A 19,820-nucleotide genomic window follows, 5' to 3' on the forward strand; every position below is an offset into this window, starting at 1 on the left:
GCACCCGGGCACCATTCTGCACTTGCAAAGAACGGGCAGGCACATGAGAAGCTGTTTCTCCGTGAGCTTGAAGACTAAAGATTAAGGAGTTGAATTGTGGCCGCCGACTCCTCCCCGAGCTCTTAACTCAATACTTAGAGAAGAGTCTTTATAACCCAAGAGTAAGAACAAGTACAATGTCTCCTTTACCCACCACCTTGAATGCTGGTTCGCCCTGTGTACACAGTTCACTCTCTGTCATGTGCCCCAAAGCTCTATGGTTAAGAACCTGAGCAGTGGGGACGCCTGGGTGGCTCAGTTGGTCGGGCATCCAACTCTTAATTTAAGCTCAGATCATGATCTCACGGTTTCGTGGGTTCGAGCCCCACGTGGGGCTCTGCAAACTTACCGCACGGAGCCTGCTTGGGAATCTTCCTCTCTCCCTCTCTCTCTGCACCCCTCCCCCTACTTGCACTCTCTGTCTCTCTCAAAAATAAATAAATAAACTTAAAAAAAAAAAAAAGACAAAGAAAAAGAACCTGAGCTGCAGATGACAGAACCCTGGTCCTATCACTTGCTACCATCATGACATTGAGCAAATCGCTTAAGCCTCTCTGTGGCCCCATTTCTTCATCTTCGTCTGTGAATTTCTTCATCTGTAAATGTGAATAAAAAGAGGGGACTATTGCATGAGTTGTTATCAGAACCGGATGAGGGGCACCTGGGTGACTCAGTCGGTTGAGCATCTGGCTCTGGAGATCAAGCCCCGTGTCAGGCTCAGCGCTGACGGCAAGGACCCTGCTGGGGGTTCTCTCTCTCCATCTCTCTCTGCCTCTCCCCACTCATGTGTGTGCACACTCTCTCTTTCAATAAATAACGTACATACATAAACAAACTTTAAAGAAAAGAACCAAACGAGATCTTCATTTAAGGTATTTGCAATACCATTTGGCTTGTAGTAAGCCAGTAAATATTAGTTAACATTATTAATATTATAGCTATCCCCACCGGCCAGACTGCTGAGAACTCAGCCCACTTTATATCTCAGTTGTGACAGAAGGTAGAACATGTGTCTGTTAGCCATCCGGTGTCTTCTTTGGGAAAGTGTCTATTCATGTCTTCTGCCCATTTCCGCACTCGATTATTTAGCTTTCGGGGGTGTTGAGTTGGTAAGTTCTTTACAGATTTTGGATACTAACCTTTATCAGATATATCATATGCATGAAGAGATGCTCAACATCACTCATCATCAGGGAAATAACACATCAAAGCCACAATGAGATACGACTTCACACCTGTCAGAATGGCTACAACCAAGAACTTAGGAAACAGCAGGTGTGGGCGAGGATGCAGAGAAAGGAGAAGACTGTTGTACTATTGTGGGAAAGCAAACTGGTACAGCTACTCTGGAAAACGGTATGGAGGTTCTCAAAAAATTAAAAATAAAACTCCTCAGCAATTGCACTATTAGGTACTTACCTAAAGGATACAAAAATGCTGATTCAGAGGAGCACATGCACCCCCATGTTTATAGCAGCACTATCAACAATAGCCAAAGTATGGAGAGAGCCCAAATGTCCATCAACTGATGAATGCATAAAGAAGTTGTTTATATATACAATGGGATATTATTTGATGATCAAAAGGAAGGAAATCTCGCCATCTGCAACAATGTGGACGGAACTAGAGTGTATTATGCTAAGTGAAGTAAGTCAGAGAGAGACCTATCATGATTTCACTCACACGTGGAATTTAAGAAACAAGACAGATGAACATGGGGAGAAGGAAGGAAAAGAAGATAAAAACAGAGCGGGAGGCAAACCATAAGAGACTCTTAAATGCAGAGAACAAACCAAGGGTGGCTGGAAGGAAAATGGGCGGGGGATGGGCTACACGGCTGAGGGGCATCAAGGAAGGGCCTGGTTGAGATGAGCACTGGGTGTTACATGCAAATGAGGAATGGCTGGGTCCTTACTTCTGAAGCCAGTACTACGCTGTATATTATCTACCTTGAGTTTAAATAAACCAATTGAAAAACAAAAGGAAGGTAAATAACAACTTCTTGTTCCCTTTCCTTCTAATTCCAGGTTTTCATCTCCAGTCTGCTCACATCATTTCTGGCTAAACCATAATTTCCCTGACCCTTCTTTTCCTTTCTTTTCCTTTTACTGTGGCTGCTTCGCTTACCATTAATAGCCACCCCCATACGGCCATCGCTGTTGCCAAAATCTATACCACCACCACCATCAACAACAACGGTTCACGGACTCCACTTCCGCCTTGACCCCTGAACCACTAACACCTCCCCCACAGTTCTTCCACCATCACCGCCACCACATCAGTCCACGACAACTATTTCTTGAACTAAACATCTTCCATCCTTAAATCCCGTGTCCTGCTTCTTATTTAAGTTTGTTCATGCATTTTGAAAGAGAGAGAGAGAACGTGAGGGGGAGGGGCAGGGAGAGGAGAGAGAGGGAGAACCCCAGGCAGGCCTTGCGGTGTCAGCATGGCGCCCACCGTGGGGCGTGATCCCACGAGCCATGAGATCACAACCTGAGCCGAAACCAAGAGTTGGACGCTTAACAGACTGAGCCACCCAGGGGCCCTTGTAGTTTGATTTTTGAAGGAACTATTGTACTATTGAAACCAGCGCAAAATCTTTTTGAAACAAGGTATGGTATAAACATACAAGTAACTAGCCACTAATGGAAAGACCTAAAGGCGATAATGTGCCATCTAACCTGCCCTCCAAATGATTTTACTGAAAATAAATTAGTAAATAACGCTGTGCATCACTAGAGATTACAACGTATAAGACTTCCCTTGTTTCTATTTTTGTTCCCTTATGTGTGTAGAAGCCCATGCAAGTTACTTAAGTTCTAGCAGCATCCATTTCTTCTGTAAAAAAGAGAGAGGAGTTCCGGCAACAACTTCTTCCTGGTGCGCCCAGGAAGAAGATCAGGTTGCATGGGCACAGGGAATTGCCCATTCCTCTAGTCATTTTAAGTGACGTTATACTATTTCCCATCGAAGTTTCTTTCACAATGAAAACGAACTTGTATTTTCTCGGCTTGGTAGTGTGGTAACGGTGAATGTGGACCTTTCAGCAGACTAGTTTCTGCAGGAGGGGTGTAGAGTAGCCCAGTATGTTAGCCTTGGGGACATAGCATGGGAAGAACTATGTGTGATGATCAAATCCCTTCATTAATGGGGTGCCAGGCTTCAACATGATCTACTCGGTGTGGAGGTGCATGTTTGGAACAGAAAGAATGCAGCAAAGATGACAGGAGCTGCTGGGAGTACAAGAATAGTTGGGCCATATCTCAGCACCAAGGGCCGCAGAAATGAACAGCACCAAAGACAAGAGGCGAAGTCGGAAGCAGAGACAAAACTGTAGGACTCGGAATTGGGAAATGGAGAGCCAGTGAGCTCTAATTTTTCAAGCAGATGGGAGCAAAGGGTTCGAATGGGAAGGGGCAGAGGGAGAGTCCAGAGCACTTGCCTAAACCAACAGAAGGAATGTCAGTCCACCTTCACGGACTATCAAGGGTCTGATGGGTGGGTCTTCCTGGCTTACTATTGGCTTCTTAATTTATTCATGCATTTAGACACCATCTTCCTCCAGAGAATCTTCAAGAAGGTTCAATCATGTATGCCAAACACCACCACAGAACATCATAGGGTTGATCTCATCTTCCCGCTTTCAAACCGCCAGTGCCATCCCATGTCACTAATTCTGGTAAATGCAGGAAGATCCAGGCATTAGAGGCCGGTCTAACGTAAAGAAAATTTTAGAGGAAACATCATTTGGTAGCAAGTTTTCCAAAACCGCTCGAAGTCACAGGCTAGGTGAATATTGGAAAGGATTACACAAGTAATAGTTCAGGCGTTAGGTTGGAGCGGGGCAAGGGAAAGCAAGCGGGGGTTGTGATCATCGACTTTGGATTTGAAGTGCAGATAAAAGCACAGAAATATTTACGTCTGCAAATACTTCAAAGAATAATTAGGCTTTTTTGTATGGCCCGTGGCTAAAAGTAAGGAAACAATTTTGGCTCTACGCAGGAAGTACTTTCTATTGGAGCCCTCCAAATAAAGCAGATTACCTTGTAAGACAATGAGCATCCCCATCCCCACCAGCCCACCCCCTCCCCCCCGCCCCGCCACCTGAATAGCCAAGATGGAATGGTGGGATATTTGGAGGGACATCGTAGAAGGGGTGAAATGGGAGGAGTCACACCCAATGAACAACATGTGCCAAGATGGAGGTGGTAAGGGGCAGTGTGTTTATTTCATGGTTCTGAAAAATGACATATAAATAACTGGCACTCTACTTGAGAACTTGAAAGCCCATGCCAACTTGATTACCCTATTAATTTGTTTGCCAACTTTTTTATGTAGATAAAGCTCATCCTTGGTCAAAATATGCCATGAGTTCAACATGAGCGGCCCTTTAATTCACAAAGATTGTATTGCATCACCAAAGAATCTAACTGTAATTCAATTTGCAGCCAGCACTACCCCACCACACACACACACACACACACACACACACACACACATACACACAAAGTGATTTCTCCTTGCTGATACACATGACCTGGATCTACATCACAGACTGATTTACAGATGCTCAACAAATGGCGTTATTCCAGGAAGATTCGTATATTATAAGGGACCACAATGGACGTAGTAATTACAGAAGTGTCGATTGAATTGTCTGTGGTGTGGACATGGCCCCCATCCTAACTGGGCCCCCACCACCCTCACTTCCAGCCCCGCAAAGCAGACCCGATCACCTGGCTGATTATTTTTCGGCATCCTCCGCCACTACTGCCGACTGCAAAGGGATCGATATTTACTCAATAGCAATGTGTGTTATATTAGGAAACAGGAAAAATAACCCAGAACAAACATGCAACTCAATTCAAAGAGCTGTGAAAGCCCCTCCTTGAGGTTATTATCTTTCTCTGCAAGCAAAGGCAGAAATAGTCTGTGGCTACCTGTGCTGTGGTTGCTCCTGGGCCCTGAGAACAAATCACACGGCTGAGATGCCAAGGCAGCGGGCAGGTGGGCAGCATCAGCCTGGATTAGTGTCTCCTCGGCACCCAGGACAAAGGACACGGAAAGAAGCCCTGGGCTGCAGGCTGCCACGGATGGGTGTCAACGTTCACTGTGCACAGGACCAGCTTGCTCCAGCCCAGCCCCAGCTTGCAATTGTATTTGTCCCTGTGAACAACATGTGCCAAGATGGAGGTGGTAAGGGGCAGTGTGTTTATTTCACGGTCAGTTTATTTCAGGGTTGGGGTGAGAAGCCTCCAAGGGAAAGGCTGGTTACTGCTGGGGAACCCAAGAAAGTCAGGATGAGAAAATGGCTCCTGTAGATGGCTGGCCAGCATGCCTCCCTTCTTCCCTTTGTCCAGAAGGCCGTCTGGGCTGGGTGTGCCTTCTCCTCTCCCCACGGTACCTCCTTGGCCCTGCCCCTGACCCAGGCAACACACCTTCCCTTACCCCTTCCCTGTGGCCCTTGTTGGGGACTCAGCAAGATTTCCCTGCAACGCTAGCACCTTCACCTCCAGCTCTGCCCCTGTCGTACCTGGGCTTCCTCCTGGTACAGTTTGCAGCGTCTGGCCCAGGATCTGACCCAGCGCATCTGACTCTCCACTAGACTGGAGCTCCTTGAGGACCATGACAGCATCTCATCACCGATGCACCCCCAGTGCCTGGCATGTGCCTCGCCCACAGTAGGTGCTCATGTGTGCTGAACGGATGAACAGAATGTTTGGAATTGACAACAGTTGACAGTTTTCTTTTTTTTTTTTTTAACGTTTATTTATTATTGAGAGACAGAGAGAGGCAGGGCATGAGCGGGAGAGGGGCAGAGAGAGAGGGAGTCACAGAATCCGAAGCAAGCTCCAGGCTCTGAGCTGTCCGCACAGAGCCCGACGCGGGGCTCGAACCCACCAACCGCGAGATCGTGACCTGAGCCGAAGTCAGACGCTTAACTGACTGAGCCACCCAGGTGCCCCAACAGTTGACAGTTTTCAATGCAAATGTACTTTGGAGAAGAAGGAGCCTCACTTATGCCTTCCCAAACCCCCCTGGGGTGATTAACTTTCTAAAGAAAGGGCACAGACAGATATCTGTCCCCGAGGTCCCTTTGGGGAGACAGTGTTGTTTCTAAGACACGTCTCACACCACCACCTTGGAAAGCAGGCTACCACACTTGCAACTGTAATGTATGTGAGGGACACAGACCACGGGGCCCTGCCCGGGGTCTTCCTTTGGCCCTGCAGCCAGGGTTTAACTCAGATTCCATGCCCCTGCTGAGTGTGAACAGAGCACTTCTCACCTGGCCAGACTCCAGCATAACCTCCAGAACCATCCTTCCTCTCTACCCAAAGAACTGAATGACTAAGACCCTTTTAGCAGTGGCCTCACCGCATGTGCCCAAGTGTCCACCAAGTTACCAGTCTTCTGGAACGCCCTTCTCCTTAATAACCAAATTAAGGACCCAGTTCCCAGTTTACATCACATGGTTCTTAAACCTCTTCATTCTTAAAATTACTGCTTAGTTGTCTAGGTTGTCAACCATGCCTTTCCAGGAGGCTTGGGTGTTAAGGGAGGCATCACATCTTGTTCCTGAAGCTTCCTTCCCATACCTTTCCACAAGGAATCGTTGAGCACTCTCTCTCTCTCTCTTCTTGGGCCACTTAGACCTCCAATGTTGTGAAGGTATTTTCCTAACTGCACATCTTTTCTCTCTTGTCTGTTCGAAGATCACAAAGCCAGTTTCCTGGCCTGTTAGGAATATCCCTTCAAATTCAGAAAACAATCAGTCTGCTCGGGTAGGCTACTCTTCGACTTGTACATGAAGAACAATTTATGTTCTTATCACTCTAATTCTCGCTATTCTGGAAGAAGCTCCAGGCCTAACACTGCCCCCACCTAACAGCCCAAAAAAGGATTTTTCCAAACAAAATTGGAGGCTTCTCTTTGCCAAGGATGTCTCTCCACGGCACACTCCCCATCCTTCCCCTAACTAGAGTGTAGAAACAACTCCCGATTCTTTAAATAGCAAATGCTACTTCTCTGTTTGTTGAGATAGCTATCCATACCTTTGTATCATGGGACCCGGTGAGGGAGAAACCCACAACCTCCACCCAGAAAAACGTTTATAGTGCCACCTGTCACAGTATGGAGGAAGGCTTGGTCGGCCTGAAAAGGAGCCTCGAGAGGTCATGTGCCCCCAGCCTCCTGCCCCCAAGCTCCCACCACCACACCGTACAACAGACTTCCCTCCCATTCTGAACCATACCCCAAGACTTCCTTGGCTTAACCTCCTTGCTAAAGCCTCCTGCTGATCTCAAACCCACTTTTTTCTCTGGCCCACAGGAGGGTCAAGTTGTCATCAACCTCTTTCTAATGACTTTCGCTTCATCCCAAGATCAGGGAGCCAATCGTTTGATGGGATATGCTCAGATTCCACCTCCAGGGAGCTGGGACTGAGACAGGAGGGAACTGACCCAACAAGAGCACTGCTAGGAATTTACCCAAGGGATACAGGAGTGCTGATGCACAGGGGCACTTGTACCCCAATGTTGACAGCAGCATTTTCAACAACAGCCAAATTATGGAAAGAGCCGAAATGTCCATCAACTGATGAATGGATAAAGAAATTGTGGTTTATATACACAATGGAGTACTACGTGGCAATGAGAAAGAATGAAATCTGGCCCTTTGTAGCAACGTGGATGGAACTGGAGAGTGTGATGCTAAGTGAAATAAGTCATACAGAGAAAGACAGATACCACATGTTTTCACTCTTATGTGGATCCTGAGAAACTTAACAGAAGACCATGGGGGAAGGGAAGGAAAAAAAAAGTTACAGAGGGAGGGAGCCAAACCATAAGAGACTCTTAAAAACTGAGAACAAACTGAGAATTGATGGGGGGGTGGGAGGGAGTGGAGGGTGGGTGATGGATATTGAGGAGGGCACCTGTTGGGACGAGCACTGGATGTTGTATGGAAACCAATTTGACAATAAAGTTCATATTAAAAAAATGAATTCCGGGAAACTCCAATTCCAATGGAAACCATGCAGGGCAGCAGGGCAAGGGCATGCGAAGGGGGACCCAGTAGAAATCTAGGTGCATTTTCCTGGTTGTCTGTTCAGTAGCATGTCGGCTCTTGCAGATCAGGCTTGGGTAGCAAATATTGATAGGAATGAACACTTTTATAGCCTTACAACATGCCAAACACTGTTCTTTTTTTTAAGTTTATTCTTATTTATTTTGAGACAGCGATAGAGAGAAAGCAGGGAAGGGGCAGAGAGAGAGGAAGACAGAATCCCAAGCAGACTCCCCACTGTCAGTGCAGAACTCACGAACCATGAGATCATGACCTGAGCCAGAATCAAGAGCTGGATGCTTAACTGACTGGGCCATGCAGGAGCCCCAACAGATACTGTTCTTTGTTCCCAACGACAATTAGCTTTGTTAATTCCGTTTTACATACGAGGAAATTGAGGCACTATAAAAGGGATGATTTGCATATGGTTAGGTAACTTTGGGTCCCTGTCCAGTTTTCCCACCTAGGTAAGAGGTTGTAGGGGAGAGGGGCCTTGTCAGTAGACAATGTTTTCTACCCTTAGAGACTGGTACCCCGGGAATCCGCATATCCGGATTCAATAAGTGTCTCTAACTGGGTTCTTTCCCAAAGAACAAATGGCTTCTCTCAACCAGGTTCATTCAAGTATGAAAAATTTGGTACTCTTGGGGCACCTTGGTGGCTTAGTTGGTTGAGTGTCCGACTTTGGCTGAGGTCATGATCTTGCAGTCTGTGAGTTCAGGCCCCATGTTGGCCTCTGTGCTGACAGCTCAGAGCCTGGAGCCTGCTTCGATTTCTGGGTCTCCCTCTCTCTCTGCCACTCCCCCACTCATGCTCTGTTTCTCTCTCTCTCTCTCTCTCTCTCTCTCTCTCTCTCTCTCTCTGTCAAAAATAAATAAACATTAAAAAAATTAAAAATGTGGTACTCTGTGTATTTCTATAACCTGCATCAAATATCCTTTGTATCAGAGACAAGTCCAAATTCAGAAGTAAATAAAAAATAGAACGGTTATCACTCCCTCAAACTTTAGGTAGAAGTGAGTTGCCCTTTCTAATGGCTCTGACTTTGCCCCAGAGTATGTGGAAATGGACAGATATACATATTAATGTCAACAATACACATGACATTGATCGCACAATTTATTAGGCTACATTGTAGTCATTTATTTGCCCATTGCTCTGTCCCAGTGGACCATTAACTCAAGGACAGGGCATGGGTCCCCAGTGCCTGGCGGAGTCACTTGTTAAATATTTTTTAAATAAGTGAATAAACAAATTAACAAATGAAAAAAGAAACACATGGGTGAGTGAATGTGGCTGTGCCCCCGAGCCCCCACACATATGTCATATGTAAGTTGTATTCGAAGTAAATCTCAAAAGGGAATGATATCAATGCTAATGAACAGTTCGGCTTCAGTTTGATTATTTTAAATTTCTTTTTCCTACAGCAAGACGACTTCAGATATAGGGACCCAGGACTTCCGGGTGATTGATTGGTCCACAGGACCAATCAGAGCTCCCACTTGCTCCAAAATTGATGGCCCCAGCCCCACCGTGGTACCGCAGTTTTTCATTATATGAAATGGAAAAGTGATTTAATAATTCTTTCTGTCTTATATTGCTTTAAAGAATTTCAGACAGTTAAAAATTGCATGGATTTTTCCACCATCTGTGTGAGAGCGGGGAAAAAAAGGCTGGTTTTGTTTTTCCTATTTTTAATATGAGCCAGATGAAACAAAAAGATTGTTTCCCTGCAAACTATAGGTCAACTACCTATAGAGGCTCGGGGATGCTCCGTAAGTTATCATATTATCTTTCTTCCTTGACAGGATACCATTAGATGGTGTATCATTTCAACATTTATTATCTCTCACGTCCTTTTATCTTCACACTAGGATTTCTTTTAAAATTCCGATCTGTGCGTTTGGTTTCATTATACACCACTGTCTTTTACCAAACCACTTTTTGAGTGGCTTTCAATATTCTTCAGCTTCACATTTGTCATATCAGCTTGAAACAGTGCCCTAGTTATGTCTGTTTTAGCTTGTTTAAAAGAAGCCTCGCCAGGGAATGAAGTGCTGGGAGATCACACCTTTAAAGGTGAGCATTAAGCGTCCCGGAGAGATGGAAACGGCTCAGTGGGGAAAGGCAACCATTGCAGAAAATGAAACAAAAATGTGGAAACCAAATGCAACAACCGGTGTTGGTTTTTTAGGATAGCGTCAATTGGTTTAACATCTGGAGGCATTCCGTAGACTACAGCAATTTTCTCCTATGGCCCATGTGGGGATACGTCCTGATTCACAAATGGGTTGCCCAACCCAAGTGAAAAGTGGTCCAGAGTTTCCATTGCTTTCAGAATCAGCGACATAAAAAGCTTCTAGAAGAATAGCAAAAAAAAATAAAAATGCTTCCAGCTCACTCTACTTGGTTGAAAACAGGACAGCCTATGTTTACATGACTACCAGTGGCCCTGTGAAGCATCGTGACACAGTCTTAGGATGCTGAGGGCTTTTTCAGGGTCTATTTCGACATCTTCATTTCTACCATAGCTTTACTAAGCTAAAGGGATTTCCATCACAGGAAATTTGAAGGGTTTTGGAGAAATGTTTCCAAGTCTCTGTTGCAATGTTGTCAATTAGAGTTGTGTGAAGCATAACAGATGGGCGGGACTGGGAAGTGTCATTTCAACAGAGCGAGGCACCAACCAGAGCAACGCAAGGCCCTGACATCATCGTACGCACGAATTCCCCACACACACTGCTGCCCCCACATCGGGCTGACAAACAGAGGAGGCTTCAAACAAAAGATAGGTGTACACAGTCATTTTTATGTGTCAGAGTGAAATGGACATTTTAGGGAAAAAAAAAGAATCTAGAACGATGCCCGATTCAAGGAATTGGGTATGAACAAACAACAAAAATCCAAGGTGAAGCAAAAGTGGGTGAGGGGTGCTATAGAGACAAAAGAAAGGTGATTTGAAATGTTGGAGACTGGATTTGTTTCCTCTCAGGCTGCCATATAAATTAGCATAAATTGGGTGGCTTAAAACAACAGAAATTTATACCGTCCTAGTACTAGAGGTTAGAAATCCAACCCTATGATGTTGGCAGGGCCGTGCTCCCTCCGAAAGCTCTAGAGATGAATCTTTCCTTGTTTCTTCCAGCTTCTGGTAGCTTCTGGCAATCCCGGAAATTCCTTGGCTTATTGTATTGGTATTTCTCCAATCTCTGCCTCTTTCATCACATGGCTTTCTTCCCGTGTGTGTTTGAGTCTCTATGTCTCCCCATATAAGGGCACCAGTCATTGGATGCAGGGCCCATCCTAATCTAGTAGGACCTCATCCTAACTAATTTCACAAATCTGTAAAGACCCTATATCCAAATAAGGTCACATTCTGAGTTTCCAGAAGAGCACAAACTGGGGGGGGGGGGGGGGGGGGAGACACTACTCCATCCAGGACAGAGATCAGTCATAATCTTGGAGAGCTTTGTAAATTTTCTCAGTCCCATTTGAGCCCCCAACCTTTATAAACATGTTCCTTCCAAGTTCCTAAGTTTCACAGTACTCTTCAGACAACAAAGATAGATCTCTAAATCCCAAACACGTTTGTATTGGATCCAGTATGCTTTGCCTCTAGGACAGATTGAAGCTTCCTACTTTGACAATCTGACCCCAAAAGGGTTTTGGCTAGTAACTATGGTCAAGTTGGTCTCAGACCTTAACACCAGGTGGGATGAGTTGAGGAAGAATTTTTTATGATGTGAAGGTTCCAAGTACCTCTTGGATTGAATACCAGTCAACAGAAAGCATTTATGGAATCCTCTATAACACATAGAAGGTGCTCAACAAAAGTAGAATTGAAGGCTAAATTATGATTTGATTTTTGTTTAGACAATTTTGTACAATTATTATACCAGTTGAGTTTATATTAAGCCATAAAAGAGAATCAAAATAAGAGGCACTTAAATAAGGCAGGTTATTTCTCCCTTTCTGTAACATGGAAATCCAGATGTGGGTGGTCATCTATCTATGCTTCATGGAAGCCTTAGGGACCTGGGCTCCTTTCAACTCACCACCTACTATGCCTAGCAACACGAGGCATCATGTTCATGGTCCAATATGGCAGCATCCATTTGCCAATATGAAAGGGTCATGAAAAGGGCATATGCCAGATAGCTTTTAACTTTGGGTTTATGAGGGCCTGGCATGCTGAAGCAGCTGGTCATTCCTTCAGCAGAGCCTAGCCATTTCTTGCCTGCGTCTGAGTTTAGATGCTGAATGCATGAAAGATATGTACCTTCACGGTCTGCTGAAAAATCAGTAGGCACCTATATTCATTTGACACACAAAGTTACTATTCTTATTTTTAATTGTGAGATACAATTTGCATATAATAAAACAAATGTACCCATTTTTCATTGTACAGTTGGATGAGTTTCGACAAATGTAGATTCTCCTGTAACCACCACCCCAACTGAGGTATAGAATATTTCTGTCACCCCTAAAAATTCTGTCTTGCTCACCCTAGTCGATCTCCCTTCCCCACTCCAGGCAAACATTGATCTGGTTTCTATCAATATAGATTTTTTTTTTCCTATTTGACAGCCTCATATAAATGGAATCAGGTGGTGTGTGTTCTTCTCTGTCTGGCTTCTTTTGCACAATAAAACATGTTTGAGATTCCTCCGTGTGTATGCATCAGGATCCGCTCCCTTTTTTTTGGAGGCAATAATCCGGTGTGTGGATGGTTTGCTCATCCATTATGTTACCCACAGACGTTTTGATGATTCCCAGTTTGGGGCTATTATAACAAAGCTGTTCTGACTAGCTTTGTAGAAGTCTTCGTGTGAACATATGTTTTAATTTCTCTCAGGTATATACCTAGGAACGGAATTGCTGGCTTGTGTAGTATACGTATGTTTAACTTTATAAGAAACAAAAACTGTTTTCCAAGGTGTTTGTACATTTCACCCTCCCATCAGCAATGTATGAGAGTTCTAGTTGTTTCTGTCTCTCTGTTCTCTAGTTGTTCTGTTTCTGTGCTGTCAGCACAGAGCCTGATTCAGGGCTTGATCTCACGAAACTGAGAGATCATGACCTGAGCCAAAATCAAGAGTCAGATGCTCAGTCCTCAGCCAACTGAACCACCCAGGCACCCTCTCACTGTGATTTTAATTTTCATTTCCCTGATGACTAGCAATGTTGACCATTTGTTCATATCCTTATTGATCATTTTCTATCTTCTTTTGTTAAATGTTCAAATATTATACCCATCTTTTTGGGTTGCCATCTCAGTATCATAAAAGTTAAAAAAGTTCCTTATATATTTTGGACACAAGTTCTATGACATATGTATGCATTATGAATATCTTCTTCTAAGAAACATTTTCTCTTGGGGCGCCTGGGTGGCTCAGTTGGTTAAGCATCCAGCTTCGGCTCAGGTCATGATCTTATGGTCCGCGGGTTTGAGCCCCGCATCAGGCACTGTGCTGACAGCTCAGACCCTGGAACCTGCTTCCGATTCTGCAACTCCTTCTCTCTCTGCCCCTCCTCCACTCTCTCTCTCTCTCTCTCTCAAAAGTAAATACACATTAAAAAATTAATTAAAAAATTTAAAAAAGATTTTCTCCCATGCTTTCTTCTAGAACTTTCATAGTTTTAACTCTTATAGTTAGATCTATAATTCATTTCACATCGATCTCTTCACATGGCATGAGATAGAGGCTGCAGTGGGTTTTCTGTTTGTTTCTCCTTATGAATGACCAGTTATTACAGCACTGTTTGTTAAAAGGAGTATACCTCTCTGCTGAATTAACTTAGTATAGTCATTAAAAATCAAATACATGTCCATCTATTCATGAAGTCTCTATATTCTGTGTTATTGAACAATATATCTACCCTTAAAAAGCACCATGTCGTCTTGATTATTACATCTTTGAAATAAACCTTTAAATCAGGCAATGTTAGTCTTCTGTCTTCCTCCCTATCAAAGTTGTTTCAGTCCTCCCATGTTCCTTATCTTTCTGAATAAATAAAATCAGCTTGCCAATTTTAAAATAAAAGGCCTACAGGTGATTTTTTTTTTGTAGACGTTGACAACGTGATTCTAAAAATTGTACAGAAATGCCAAAGACCTAGAGTAGCCAAAACAACTTTGAAAGAAAAAAAAAAAAAAACTTCAAAGACTAACATGACCTGATTTCAAGACTTAGCACAAAGCTACAGTCATCAAGACAATGGGATATGGTACACATTGAAACCATATAAACACGTCAATAGAACAGAATAGATAGTGAGTTTAGAAGCAGATGTACACATAGGCAGACAATTGATTTTTAGTAACGTGGCAAAAGCAATTCAGAACAAATTGTGCTGGATTGGATACCCACATACAAAGAAAAATTAAGATGTGTGATATCTGTTATGGACCAGCTGTTTGTGTCTGCCCACCCCCTTCATATGTTGGAAGCCCTGTCCCCGCCATGTGATAATATTTGGAGATGGGGCCTTTGGGAGGTAATTAGGACTAGATGAGGTCATGAAAAAAAGGACCCCCAAATTCGGATTAGTGGCCTTATAAGAAGAGGAAGAAATCTCTCCCTCTCAATCTCCTTTTTCTCTCTCTTTCCTCCCTCCTGCCCCTCACAGGTGCTCACTGAAATAAGGCAATGTGAAAAACGTAGCAAGAAGGTGCACATCCATAAGTCGGAAGAATCATCACCAAAACCCAACTCTTCTAGCACGCTGATCTTGACTTCTAAGCTCCAGAAGTATGAGAAAATAAATTTCTGTTGTTGAAGCCACCCAGTCTGTGATCTCTTTTAGGGCAGCCCTAGTAGATTATGACACTATCGTTAGTCATTAAAGAACACAATTTAAAACCACAGAGAAACCACTGCCCACTTACTAGAACGCTAAAATTTCAAGGACTGACCATACTATGTGTTGTAAGAATGTGAATGAACTAGAACCTCTATACACTGCTGGTGGGATCATAAACTGTTATGACCAGTCTGAACAACAATTTGACAATTTCTTAAAAGCTTACATATACGTCTCCTGCAAAATCCAGACATTCTACTTTTAGGTAACTACTAAGAAGAAATGAAAGCATATGACCATAGAAATATCTGCACATAAATCTCTTCACAGCTTTAATGGTGAAAGCTCCAAATTAGTAACAACCCAAATGTCCACCAACAAATAAGTAGTAAACAAACTGTGGTATATCCATTTGATAGATTTCCAATCAACAATTAAAGAGAATAAATATTGATCTATCCTGACAACTTGGATAAATCTCAAGGTAGTTACGGTGAGTGAAAGAAAGATATAAGAAAGAGTACATTTATATAAAATTGCAAGACAATGTATAGAGATAGCAAATCAGTGGCTACCTGGATGGGAGGGGTTTGGAAAAGAATAAGAGGGAGGACTTAGAAGAGGCACAAAGGGGGGCGCCTGGGTGGCGCAGTCGGTTAAGCGTCCGACTTCAGCCAGGTCACGATCTCGCGGTCCGTGAGTTCGAGCCCCGCGTCAGGCTCTGGGCTGATGGCTCGGAGCCTGGAGCCTGTTTCCGATTCTGTGTCTCCCTCTCTCTCTGACCCTCCCCCGTTCATGCTCTGTCTCTCTCTGTCCCAAAAATAAATAAAAAACGTTGAAAAAAAATATAAAAAAAAAAGAAGAGGCACAAAGGAATTTGGGGATGATGGATATGTTCATTATCTAGGTCAAGGGTTGACCAACTTTTTCTGTCAAGAGCCAGATAGTGAATATTTTTCGCCTTTGTAGCTGTATATTTAGTCTCTGTCGCAACTACTCAACTCTGCCATAGAACAAAAGCAGCCGGGGGTGCCTGAGTAGCTCAGTCGGTTGAGCGTCTGGCTTCAGCTCGGGTCATGATCTCAGTTTGTGAGTTCGAGCCCCACATCGGGCTCTGTGCTGACAGCTCAGAGCCTGGAGCCTGTTTCGGATCATGTGTCTCCCTCTCTCTCTGCTCCTCCCCTGCTCATGCTCTGTCTCTCTCTCTCTCAAAAATAAATAAACATTAAAAAAATTTAAAAAAAAAAAGAACAAAAGCAGCCACAAACAATATGTAAACAAATGGGCACAGGCGTTTTCCAGTAAAACTCTATTCGCAAAACAGGTGGTCAGCTATATTTGGCACGTAAGCTACAATTTGCCTACTCCTGATCTGGACTGTAGTAGAGGTTTCACAGGTGAATTTAGCAACTTGGGCAAAGTGTGTGATTTGTTCCATGCCAGTTACACCTCAGCAAAGTTATTAAAAGAATAGAGGTCAGAAAAACAAAGTCCCTGAATCTGCTCGTCTTGGTAACCACAACCACCCAACTCTCCTCTTGAAGATGACTGCACCCGCATTTCGTTTAGATGTGAGTTGTCCAATGCTCCCCCATAAGCAAAGCATACTTTCCCACCCAGGGGAAGGCAGTTCATTGTAATGACATATTTTGCTTCACTAGTTACGCTTCTCCCTTCCACCTTGAGAACAGAGTCCCACATGAGAGGACACGTGGAGCCAATGTGCATACAGCTTAGATCAGATTCTTAGTCTACCCATAATCAACATTAATGTAACAAGAAGTGAATGTTTGTTGTTGGAAGCCGCTGAGATACTGGGATTGTTTTTTCTACCACGCGGAAAACCAATACACTTGCCCAATACGCTAAAGAGCCCTCAAGTTTGGCTTCTCAATCCTTTCTTGAATGATGTTTTACACACATTCACTAACTCACATTTATCGGATGCTTGCCATACACCAGTCACTGTGGCAGGCACGACTGACACTGAATATATCCACTGCCTCTGTTCATTATTTCCCTATACAGTCTAATGAGAAACGCAGAGTGAAAACATAAAAATGTGAAAAGGCATAGCGGTCGTCTGGATGTTATGAGAGCCAAGAGCACGGGGACCTTGGGAACATGAAGGAGAACAGCCCTGGACCAAATAGAGGGAGTTGAAGGCACCGACGGACAGATCAGAGAAGATTCCTCGCGGCACTAGACATCTGAGCTAATCCTGAAAAGCGGAATAAGGGTGTGCCAGGCCAAAGTAGGCACAGACGATGCGGAGAGGAAGTTGTCCTGGGCAATGCAAACATTGCGGGCACAAGTTTGAAGATGAGAGAAAGACTATTTTACTCCTTTCTCTGTGTATCTGTTAATGACTTTTCATCACAATGACTCTTGAAAAGTTGTACCACGTTCCAGATAGCACCTCCCTCTTATTAAAAAAAAATTTTTTTTAATGTTTATTTTATTTTTGACAGAGAGAGACAGAGCATGAGCAGGGAGGGGCACAGAGAGAGGGGGACACAGAATCTGAAGCAGGCTCCAGGCTCTGAGCTGTCAGCACAGAGCCCGACACGGGGCTTGAACTCACAGACCGCAAGATCATGACCTGAGCTGAAGTCGGACACTCAACAGATTGAGCCACCCAGGCACCCCATCCCTCTTATTCAATGTACAAGTTGCTCACCCCTCAACACTGCAAATAAATATGTTGGAAAAAGTGAAGGTTCGACATTATGGTTCCAGGCAAAGACTCACTCAACAATTTACCTGACACCACATTTTCTAGTTAAAGAATACCACTGGGGCCAAAATTGAATTCACATTTGAATGAACCCAAAGCCTTGGGCTTTATGGACACCAAACAAGAGGTTTGAGTCCACAGAGGTAGCACCTTCTGTGGTGCTTTTTGGTCTATTAAGAACATGCCTTATTTCCACGTGCCTCGATGCACTAGTATAATTAGCCTGGATTTCTTTTAAAGGTGTTTTGCTTTGCCACTGCTTTTTTAAAGTGTATAACTCAATCGCACGATACCGCAGGTTCCCCCAAAGTTACGTCAGGTCTAAAAAAAAATAATGCATTAAACAAAGGGTGGGTGATGGGTATTGAGGGCACCTGTTGGGATGAGCACTGGGTGTTGTATGGAAACCAATTTGACAACAAATTTCATAATAAAAAAATAATAAAATAAAATAATAAAAATAAATTAAAAAAAAAAAGAAAGCACTTTCTCAAGAATGACTCCTTCGCTTCCACCAGCTTCCATCTACTATCTGGTCTTTGATTCCTCCTTTGGTAAATACCACAATTTTTCACTTTACTCACAAATAAAGTTGATTGATTTACTTTCAAGTTGCTCTTATGACTTAACAGGAAGTGGAAGGTCCTAAGACCACTTACAGCGGGTGGGGCAGGGGGCGGGGGGCGGGTGGGAAGCGGAGGTGCTTTTTCCCACGCCACCGACTGCTTCACCACACCAGCTGGGTATCCGACAATTCGTCTCAGTTGTACACTATCTACTAGAGACAGCATGAGATCCCACTGGTGAAGGGCTCAGTGCTCCAAGACTACCTCCTCCCAGCCCCCTTCAGAGGCCAGTCTGAAGTCCAAGCTGTCACCTGGGCTCCTGACCAAGCTGTTATAGACTGGAGGTTCCAATGGACGCCCCCTCCTCGGGTTCTGTTAATTTGTTAGAGTGGCTCCGAACACAGAAATATTTAACTTACTAGATTGCAGGTTATTATCAAAAGACGGAAGTCAGACACAGCCAGATGGAGTAGACGTGTAGGCAAGGTGCAGAGCAAGAGGAAGCCAATCTCCCAAGTCTTCACATAGTCACCAACCCAGAAGCTCTCTGAATCTCATGCTTTTGGATTTTTACGGAGGCTTTGTTATAGCAGCTTGGTTGATTAAATCACTGGCCATCGGTGAATGAATCGGCCTCCCTCCACCTTTCCTCTGCCCAGGAGGTCAGTGAGGGGGCACTGAACGTTGCAACCTTCTAACCGTGTGGTTGGCTCTCCTGGCAACCAGCCTCATCCTTGAGGGAGTGCCGAACCTCACCTCATTAACATAACAGGAGGCACCTTTCCTTGGTTTCATCATTTAGGACATTCCAAGGGTTTGAGCAACCCTGTGCTGGAAATGGGAACCAAGACCCCGATACGTATTTCTTATTATAAATCACAGTATCAGAAACTTATTTTCATTGTTTGGTTGACACAATTTTCCCTTGGTGAAAATTCCGGAATGAAATTTACCATAACTTTTCCTCCCAAAAGAAGCGAAAGATGTCTGCATTCAACAGTCTCTCTCTCTCTCTCTCTCTCTCTCTCTCAGAGACAGTGAGTGTTTGGGGGAACAAATTAAAGACGCTGAGCAAGGGACAGGTACACAATGTGGCCTGATTCCAATTGGGGACACAATGAAAATGTACAGGAACCCAGGTTCATTTGTCTCTCTCAACCTTTTAAGGGACTCGAGTATGTGGTCCCCCGTGCTCGGCCACCCCTCACCCTTCGCCCAGCCATCTTGCTCACACCGTCTTGGCTGCACTGGGTCCCTTTTATCCCACCTCACCCAGCTGGGGGCTGTGGATCTTTGAGTCCCATTCTCCCCCCGGGGTAAAACGGGACAGCAAAGCAGACAACACCCACGTGCTGCGACACAGGAGTGGAAGGGAGAACCCCATGAGCCCCCTCCCTCAGGTTACTATTTTGTCTGTGTAGGTACAGGTGGAAAACTGACCACGTGTATTGCATTTCTGTAATATCTCTTGACTTGTCTAACCTAATCCCACACTTCTGCTTCTGGTTTCTCTTCACACTTGCCTGTGGCTCCACTCTATTCTCTCTGTCCTCAGGATCCTCCTGCCCCTTCCCTCACCCTCTCTACCTACTAGAAAATTCAGA

Source organism: Neofelis nebulosa, chromosome 2, assembly GCF_028018385.1.
Source record: "Neofelis nebulosa isolate mNeoNeb1 chromosome 2, mNeoNeb1.pri, whole genome shotgun sequence".
Lineage (NCBI taxonomy): Eukaryota > Metazoa > Chordata > Mammalia > Carnivora > Felidae > Neofelis > Neofelis nebulosa.